This window comes from Bubalus bubalis, chromosome 1, assembly GCF_019923935.1.
Source record: "Bubalus bubalis isolate 160015118507 breed Murrah chromosome 1, NDDB_SH_1, whole genome shotgun sequence".
In the NCBI taxonomy this organism is placed as follows: domain Eukaryota; kingdom Metazoa; phylum Chordata; class Mammalia; order Artiodactyla; family Bovidae; genus Bubalus; species Bubalus bubalis.
In genome coordinates, this window is record NC_059157.1 from 155,482,465 (window position 1) to 155,491,945 (window position 9,481).

Genomic DNA, 9,481 nt, shown 5'->3' on the forward strand with positions numbered 1-9,481 from the left:
CTCTAACATCTAACTTAGTATTCAGGTTTCCTGTTTGTTTATAATTGGTTTGTTCAAACAAGGTCTGTATTTGGTTTTAATCACAAGTTGTCCATCTTTTTTCCCCCTGAAAATTTGGGTCCTTTGTCTTGTAATTTTCATATTCTGGGTTGGCTCACTGTAACCCTGTGGTGTCCCTAAACACTTCTTTGTTCCTCATAGATCCCAAGGTTTGTTATTTTGAAACACACTGAATTGCTGCCTCGTTCACCAGGTATCTCACCTAAGTTCCTGATCCTAAAACGTTACTGCTTGTATGTACATCAGCAATCTCGTATGTATGTGCCCCATTTGTATCTGTTCTCTCAACCTTTGTTTCCCACTACAGCTGTACTTCTGCAAATAAGATGTTATTTGTCTTAATTCTTAATACAAGTCCTATTATGTTATAGAATATTACATTTGTCATTTACAATTGGCATCTTAACCCTAAAGACAGACCAGTGGAATTCTTAATCTCCTTTCCATTTTAAAATAATCACAAAAGTCATGACCTCTTTCCTGAATTTAAGTCGCAGCCACCTCAGGCGAAGAGTTGACTCACTGGAAAAGACGCTGACGCTGGGAGGGATTGGGGGCAGGAGGAGAAGGGGACGACAGAGGATGAGATAGCTGGATGGCATCACCGACTCCATGGACATGAGTTTGGGTGAACTCCGGGAGTTGGTGATGGACAGGGAGGCCTGGCATGCTGCGATTCATGGGGCCACAAAGAGTTGCACACGACTGAGTGACTGAACTGAACTGATGGCTTTAAATATTGTCACTGTTAACATTAGTTGTTAAACACATATTTATGCCTGCTATCTGCATCAAAAGCCTCCTTTAAAAATTTGAAGTTTTTTTTTTTTTTTCATGAAAGTATCCAAAAACAAGATAATTTCATAGTAACAAATAATACTTGTTTGTCCCAAGAGCCAACTCCTAGCTCACCATGTGGAAGTGTCCAACCTTTTGAGACACCATGGACTGTAGGGTCCTCCAGGCTCCTCTGTCCATGGAATTCTCCGGGTGAGAATACTAGAGTCAGTTGCCATGTCCTCCAGGGGATCTTCCCAACTCAGGGATTGAACCTGGGTCTCCTGCATTGCAGGCAGATTCTTTACCCTCTGAGCCACCAGGGGAAGTAAAGATTAGATTTTTAAAAAATCATGTTAAAAGAAGGCACACATTGGGAGCTCTGGTTAGTGCTGAGATAGAGAATGTCAGGCAGATTGATAAGGAAAATCATCTCCCCTACTGGGAACACTGGAAGGGGAGCAGCTTTCACCATGCGCCTCGATTCCCTGTATCCCCTGGAGTTAGTCACTCCTGTAGCTGGAAGTCACAGCTCACTGTCTGTAGCCATGGGAACTTGGCCCATTTCTGGGCTTTCATGTCATTTCTGCATTCAAGTCATTCCTCTACTAAGGTAACCCGGCAAGTCATTTAAACTCTTGTCTGCAAACTGGCCCTCATAGCATTGTGTATAGTATATGTGTTAGACATAATGGGGTTCTAGTTTTTACCTCTGCAGCCCAAACAATTCATGTTAGAAAGCACCCAACTACTTCGACGAGTTTGAAGTCTACGTTTCCTTGAACACAATTCAAAAAACATAGCTGTTTCAGAATACTACCTCACTGAGATTAACAGTACAAGCTTTTCATAATTAAAGTGTGAAGTCAGCAGCTGTCCTCTTGACCCTTCTGCTTTTTGCCACCTCTGCTCAGAATAATTCCAACCCAGTTCTAAGAACAGAGGAAGTTCCTCCCCTGCCTTCTTATGTCATCAAATTCCTTTCCCCTGTATCAACTGTCATCTCTGTAGTATCTGTAGGTCTTTGCCACAGCCCTTCAAACTGTAGCTTAATGATTTATTTAAAATGTTAATCATATGTTGCTCTAATACATAGTTTCCAAGCGTTTCTCATTTCACTCTACAAACCCTTGACTTGGGCTGTATAAGATCTGACCTTTGCCAGCTTCCTCCATCCATCAACAGTGTTTCCTCTTCCTCAGGTGTGCCCCTCTATTCCAAAGTCTTCCCACTTCCTGTCCTCCCTGCCTGGGATGCCTTTCCTCCAGATCATCGTTCAGGTCCCCTCTCCAGAATCCTCTCTCCAGAAGGGCCTTCTTTCACACCCTATCTAAAAACAAGCCCCTCTGACAGCCCCCCATCATGTTCTGTTCCTTAGCTAGCCCTAACTTTTTAATAATGCCTGCCACTATCTGGACTTTGCTTATTTTATTTTGTCACTGACTCTCATTATTATTAATAGAGTATAAACTTTGAGAGAGCAGCAGAACTGTGGTTCATTCATTATTGTAATGCCCCTTATCTAATCCTACAGCAGTGCCTGACTTGTATTAGGATATGCAATAAAAATAATGAGGAATGAATTTTACAAACACTAATTCACTGAGTGGCACTTTTCAGCCCTCATCTTTCAAGTTTGAGCATGTGTTCTTTTTCCAACTGCCCTTCTAGGAACATGTCTATTCCTTTTACAAGGTTCTAGGGCTCCAGAGCTCACAGACTAAAGCAGGCAGATAAACAACAGCCCAGGGGTAGCAAATTGGTGGGCGCTGGGCCACATCTTAGCTCACACACCAGTATTTGGTTTGAACAATGTTTGTTTTAGGTGAACTAGTTGCTAACATTTTTAAATTTGGAAATACATAAAAACCTAGGCCTCCAACTTTTCTAAAAATTAGAATACATGAGATCTACAATCCCTCAAGACAACAAATGACCCGAGCCCAGCAGCCTTCTGGTTGGGGTGTGCACACCATTGTGGTATATTTCTGCCAACTCCCTCTTAATTGCAACAGCAAAGCAGGTGTCAACTGACATTCATCACTGTTGATGGGGGTGTCTTTCTGGGATCCTGCTCCTTTTACTCACAGATGTTACCTGCCTGAACCTGACATCTCAAAGATAATCCAAGACCTATATGAACCCCCACATCTGTGAACATGGTACTGTGTACCTAGGCTCCTGGGTCAGTTGAAAATCAGATTACTTATTGTGCCCAACATCTCTGCTAGTTAACTGCAATGCAATGTGTTTACCTTTGCAAACTGGAATTCCTCACTCAAGCAGTTCTTGCATTGCTGCAGCACTTGCAGAAAAATTCCATAAATGGATTCTTCTGTTTTTACACGGAACGTGCGACACGTCAGGTCTTTGTACAGAGCACAAGGCACGTCGTAAATCTAAGCCACCGTGAGGTAAAATAATCCACCCTTAATTAGGAAACTAATTTTCTACTCAAAATATATTCTTTCTAGGGCTTTTTCAAACAGACCAAGTTTCATTCATTTGACAAATACTGCAACCTAGACTAGTGTTGACATTGTTTAGTCATGCTCTCAGCCATTAGCAGACTGTGTTTTTTGAGCTGTGTTGCCAATATCTTAAAAATATACATACACATTCAGGGGTGTGGTATAGTTGATTTACAATATTAGTTTCAGGTATACAAGAGTAATCCACCATTTTTAAAGGTTATGCTCCCATTTATAGTTGTTATAAAATAATTGGCTATATTCCTCATGCTGTACAATAGCTTATTTATTTTATACATAATAGTTTGTACTTCTTAATCCCCTGCCCCTGTCTTGCCACTGCCCCCTGCCCTCTTCCCGTTGGTAACCACTAGCTTGTTCTCTACTGTCTGTAAGTCTTTTTTGTTATACTTACTAGTTTTATTTTTTATATTCCACGTATAAATGATATACAGTATCTGTTTTTCTCTTATTTCACTAAACATAATGCCTTCCAGGTTTACCCATGTTGTTGCAAATGGCAAGATTTCACTCTTTTTATGGTTAAGTAGTATTCTATTATGTATATATATGCCACATCTTTATCCATTCAGGCGTTGATGAACACGTAGGTTGCGTCCATGTTTTGGCTGTTGTAAATAATGCTGCTGTGAACGTTGGGGTACATGTATCTTTTTAAATTAGTGTCTTCATTTTTTTCAGATCATGTGATAGTTCTATTTTCAGGTTTTGAGGAACTTCTATAATGTTTTCTACAGTGGCTGTACCAATTTATATTCCTGTCAATAGTGTACAAGGGTTCCCTTTTCTCGTCATCCTCTTCAACATTGGTTGGTTGTGGTCTTTTTGATGTAGCAGACTATATCTTATACACAACTGAAATTACGTCAACAAGCTTCAAAACAGTCAAATTGCAAATGTCAAGTTTGTACTGTGATTACATATATGCCTGATGAAAGCTTTTCTGAGAGGTTCCTAACTACAGAAAGAAGGGCAAGGAGAGAGGGGCTTCCTGGTAGCTCAGTGGTAAAGAACCTGCCTCCAATACAGGAGATGCAGGTTTGATCCCTGGTCCAAGAAGATTCCACCTGCTGTGGGGCAGCTAAGCTCGTGCACCACAACTACTGAGCCCTGTGCTCTAGAGCTGGGGAATCACAACTGCTGAAGCCTGAGCTCCCTAAAGCCCACGCTCCACAATAAGAAAAGCCACCGCAATGAGAAGCCTGTGCAGTCCAACTGGGCAGTAGCCCCTGCTCACCGCAACTAGAGAAAAGTCCCTGCAGCAAGATCAACACAAACCAAAATAAATAAAAAAGTAAAGAAGGGCAAGGAAAGTTGATGTCTAGAGATGTGGCAGATACCTACATACAATTACCACCTACTTGCAGGGTACTTGCTATCCGGGTGGAGACAATTTTTTTTTTTTTAAGGTAAATAATGTCCAAAATAATCCTGAGTATATTTTGGGACCAAGCAAGCAGTACACAGAGCTGAGCTAAAGAAGGAGGGACTGCTGTGGCCTCGTGGCTTGGAAATTTCAGAGGACAGGAAGTGCGGCTGGGCCTGGGATGGACAGGATTTAAAAGGATAAGGAGGAAGATGTGGTGTAATCTCAAGGCAAGGCTCGATGTCTGGACTTGGATAGCTGGGCGTGGGGGACAGACATGAGGCTTGTTTGCTCTGACAGGAAGGGCTTGTGCAGCAAAGAGTGAACAATGTTGGAGCAGAAATGGTGAGGCTTATGGATTCAGATTGCCTGGGGTCAAGGCTCAGCCTCTCTACTCACTAGCTGTCTACCTTTGCACACTACTTAACCACTCTAAGCAGTCACTTCCCAGCCATAGAATTAGTCATGAACCTGCTCTATTCAGGTGTTAGGAGGATTAAAAGAAATAATGCATATAATCTTGTAGTAAATGTTAAATAAATAATATTATCATTATTAATATCATCAGAGGCTTGTGGATGACAGACTGAGATAGACTAGAGAGCCATTTTAAGCATGTGGGTGACTATTATTTTCCTAAGGTAGACTAACAAATTACCACAAACTTGATGACTTAAATGTCTTCCCTCACAGTTCTGGGGGTTAGAAGTCTGGAATCAAGGTGTCGGCAGGACCGTGCTCCCTCTGAAGGTTCTAAGGAAGCATCCTTTCTCGATTATTTGTAGCTTCTCCCAGCAGTCCTTGACATTCTAATCCTACCTGCATTCTCCGCCTCCGTCTTCATGGGGCCTTTTTCTCTGTACGTGTCCTCTCTTCCTCCTCTTCTTTTGTTAATTTAGCTGTTTTATTTTTAATTAACTTTTTTTGTTTTTTGGCCATGACACAAGGCATGCAGGGTCTTAGTTCCCTGATGAGGGATTGAACCTGTGCCCCCTGCAGTGGAAGTGCAGAGTTTTAACCACTGGACTGCCAGGGAAGTTCCCCTTTTCTCTTATAAGGACACGAGTCATTGGATTTAGGGCCCAGTCTAATCCAGCATGACCTCATTGTAACTAATTACATCCACAGAGACTATGTCCAAATAAGATCACATTCTAAGGGTCTATGTGGATATGAATTTGGGGGGGGGGGGACATTATTCAACTCACTATGGGGACATAAAAATAACATTGAAATTGAAAACATTTTAAAAAACATTTTGAAATTAGATATAAAAAAGCAAAAAAACTACAAAGAATTCCTGTATATCCTTCACCCAGCGTTTCCAAATAGTAACATTTTACCATGCTTGTTCTATCACTCTGTCCCTCTACGTGTGTATGTAATGGATTCTCTCATGTGTCTGAGGTGAAGTTGTTGCAGTACCATGTCCTTTTACCTATCAGTATTTCACTGTATATATATATGTATATAATAATACAGCATTAAAGAAGGTGGAGTAGAAAGACATGCCCTAGTCTTCTGTGAAATTGCAACTCGTTGCTGAACAACCATTGACAGGAGAAGGTTGGAATCCATCAAAAAAGATACCCCATATCCAAGGGCAAAGGAGAAGCTGCAGCAAGACAGCAGGAGGGGTGCCGTCACATTTAAAATCAAACCCATGCCCACCAGAGATGCTTGGAGGGTACAAACACAACTTTGTGTGCACCAGGACCCAGAGGAAGGAGCAGTGACCCCACAAGAGACTGAGCCAGACCTGCCTGTGAGTGTTTGAGTGTCTCCAAGGAGGCACAGGGCAGCAGCAGTCCTGGAGGTGGGGTGGGCGGCATAAGTCCCCTTGGAGGAGGTCTCCATTAGCACTACCACAGAGCTGCCAGGTGGGGGATATACAAACTGGAGAACAATTACTCCAAAGAAATTCTAGCACTGTTGCAAAAATTCTAGGGCCCACAACAGACTTCCCAACCTGGGAATCCAGCAAAGGGACTGAGAATCCCCAGGGAATCTGACTTTGCAGGTCAGCGGGATTTGATTACAGAACTTCCACAGGACTGGGGAAACAGAGACTCTTGGAGGGCACAAACAAAACCTTGTGCACACCAGGACCCAGGAGAGGGGAGCAGTGACCCCACAAGAGACCCAGCCAAACTGCCTCTGAGTATTTGGGAGTCTCTGATGGAGGTGTGGGTCGACAGTGGCCTGCTGCGGGGTCAGGGACACTGACAGAAGCAGTCCTGGGAGGTATGGCATGCTCACATAAATCCTTTGGAAGGAGGTCTCCATTACCCCTACCGTAGTTTGGCCAAACTACAGGGAGGGAACACAGCCCCACTCATCAGAAAATGAAAGATTTACTGAGCATGGCCTTGCCCGTCAGAGAAAGACATAGTTTTCCCCACATCCAGTCCCTCCCATCAGGAAGTTTGTACAAGCTTCTTATTCTCATCTACCAGAGGGCAGATAGAATGAAAACCAGTCACATAAAACTAACCAAAATGATCACATGGATCACAGTTTTGTGTAACAAACTATGAGCCATGCCGTGTAGGGCCACCCAGACAGATGGGTCATGATGGAAAGTTCTGACAAAACATGGTCCACTGGAGAAGGGAATGGTAAACCACTTCAGTATTCTTGGCTTTGAGAATCCCAGTAACAGTATGAAAAGGCAAAAGATATGACACTGAAAATGGACCCCCCCCTCTCCCGGGTTGGTAGCTGTCCATTATTCTACTGGAGAAGAGCAGAGAAATAGCTCCAGAAGGAATGAAAGTGCTGAGCCAAAGCTGAAATGATGCCTACCTGTGGATGTGTCTGGTGGTGAAAGTAAAGTCCAATGCTGTACAGAACAATATTGCATAGGAACCTGGAACGTTAGGTCCATGAATCAAGGTAAATTGGAAGTGATCAAACAGGAGATGGCAAGAGTGAACACTGACATTTTAAGAATCAGTGAAATAAAATGGACAAGAAGGGTGAATTTAATTCAGATGATCATTATATCTAATACTGTGGCAAGAATCCTTTAGAAGGAATGGAGTAGCTGTCATAGTCAACAAAAGAGTCTGAAATGCAATACTTGGGTGGAATCTCAAAAATGACAGAATGATCTTTGTTATTTCCAAGGCAAACTGTTCAACATCACAGTAATCCAAGTCTATGTCCCAACCAGTAATGCTGAAGATGATGAAGCTGAATGGTTCTATGAAGACCTACAACACCTTCTAGAACTAACACCAAAACAAGATGTCCTTTCCATCATAGGGGGCTGGAATGCAAAAGTAGGAAGTCAAGAGATATCTGGAGTAACAGGCAAATTTGGCCTTGGATTGCAAAATGAAGCAGGGCAAAGGCTAACAGAGTTTTGCCAAGAGAATGCACTGGTCATAGCAAACACCCTCTTCCAACAACACAAGAGATGACTGTACATATGGACATCACCAAATAGTCAATACCAAAATCAGACTGATTATAATCTTGCAGCCAAAGATGGAGAATTTTTATACAGTCAACAAAAACAAGACCAGGACCTGACTGTGGCTCAGATCATGAACTCCTTATTGCAAAAATCAAACTAAAATTGAAGAAAGGGAAAACCACTAGGCCATTCAGGTCAGTTCAGTTCAGTTGCTCAGTCGTGTCCGACTCTTTGTGACCCCATGAATCGCAGTACGCCAGGCCTCCCTGTCCATCACCAACTCCCGGAGTTCACCCAGACTCATGTCCATTGAGTCAGTGATGCCATTCAGCCATCTCATCCTCTGTTGTCCCCTTCTCCTCCTGCCCCCAATCCCTCCCAGCATCAGAGTCTTTTACAATGAGTCAACTCTTCGCATGAGGTGGCCAAAGGACTGGAGTTTCAGCTTTAGCATCATTCCTTCCAAAGAAATCCCAGGGCTGATCTCCTTCAGAATGGACTGGTTGGATCTCCTTGCAGTCCAAGGGACTCTCAAGAGTCTTCTCCAACACCACAGTTCAAAAGCATCAATTCTTCAGTGCTCAGCCTTCTTCACAGTCCAACTCTCACATCCATACATGACCACAGGAAAAACCATAGCCTTGACTAGACAAACCTTTGTTGGCAAAGTAATGTCTCTGCTTTTCAATATGCTATCTAGGTTGGTCATAATTTTCCTTCAAAGGAGTAAGCGTCTTTTAATTTCATGGCTGCAGTCACCATCTGCAGTGATTTTGGAGCCCAAAAAAATAAAGTCTGACACTGTTTCCACTGTCTCCCCATCTATTACTAGGCCATTCAGGTATGACCTAAATCAAATCCTTATGCTTAGACAATGGAAGTGACAAATAGATTCAAAGGATTAGATCTGATAGAGTGCTTGAAGAACTATCGACAGAGGTCTGTAACACTGTATAGGAGCCAGTGACCAAAACCATCCCCAAGAAAAAGAAATACAAAAAGGCAAAATGGTTGTCTGAGAAGGCTTTACAAATGGCCAAGAAAAGAGAAGTGAGAGGCAAAGGAGAAAAAGAAAGATATATCCATCTGAATGCAGACTTCCAAAGAATAGCAAAGAGAGATTTAAAAAAAAAAAAAGTCTTCCTAAGTGAACAATGCAAAGAAATAGAGGAAAACAATAGAATGGGAAAGACTAGATTTTTTCAAGAAAATTTAGAGATACCAAAGTAACAGTACATGCAAAGATGAACACAATAAAGGACAGAAATGGTATGGACCTAATAGAAGCAGAAGAAATTAAGAAGAGGTGGCAAGAATACACAGAGCTGTACAAAAAAGGTTTTAATGCCCTGGATAACCATGATG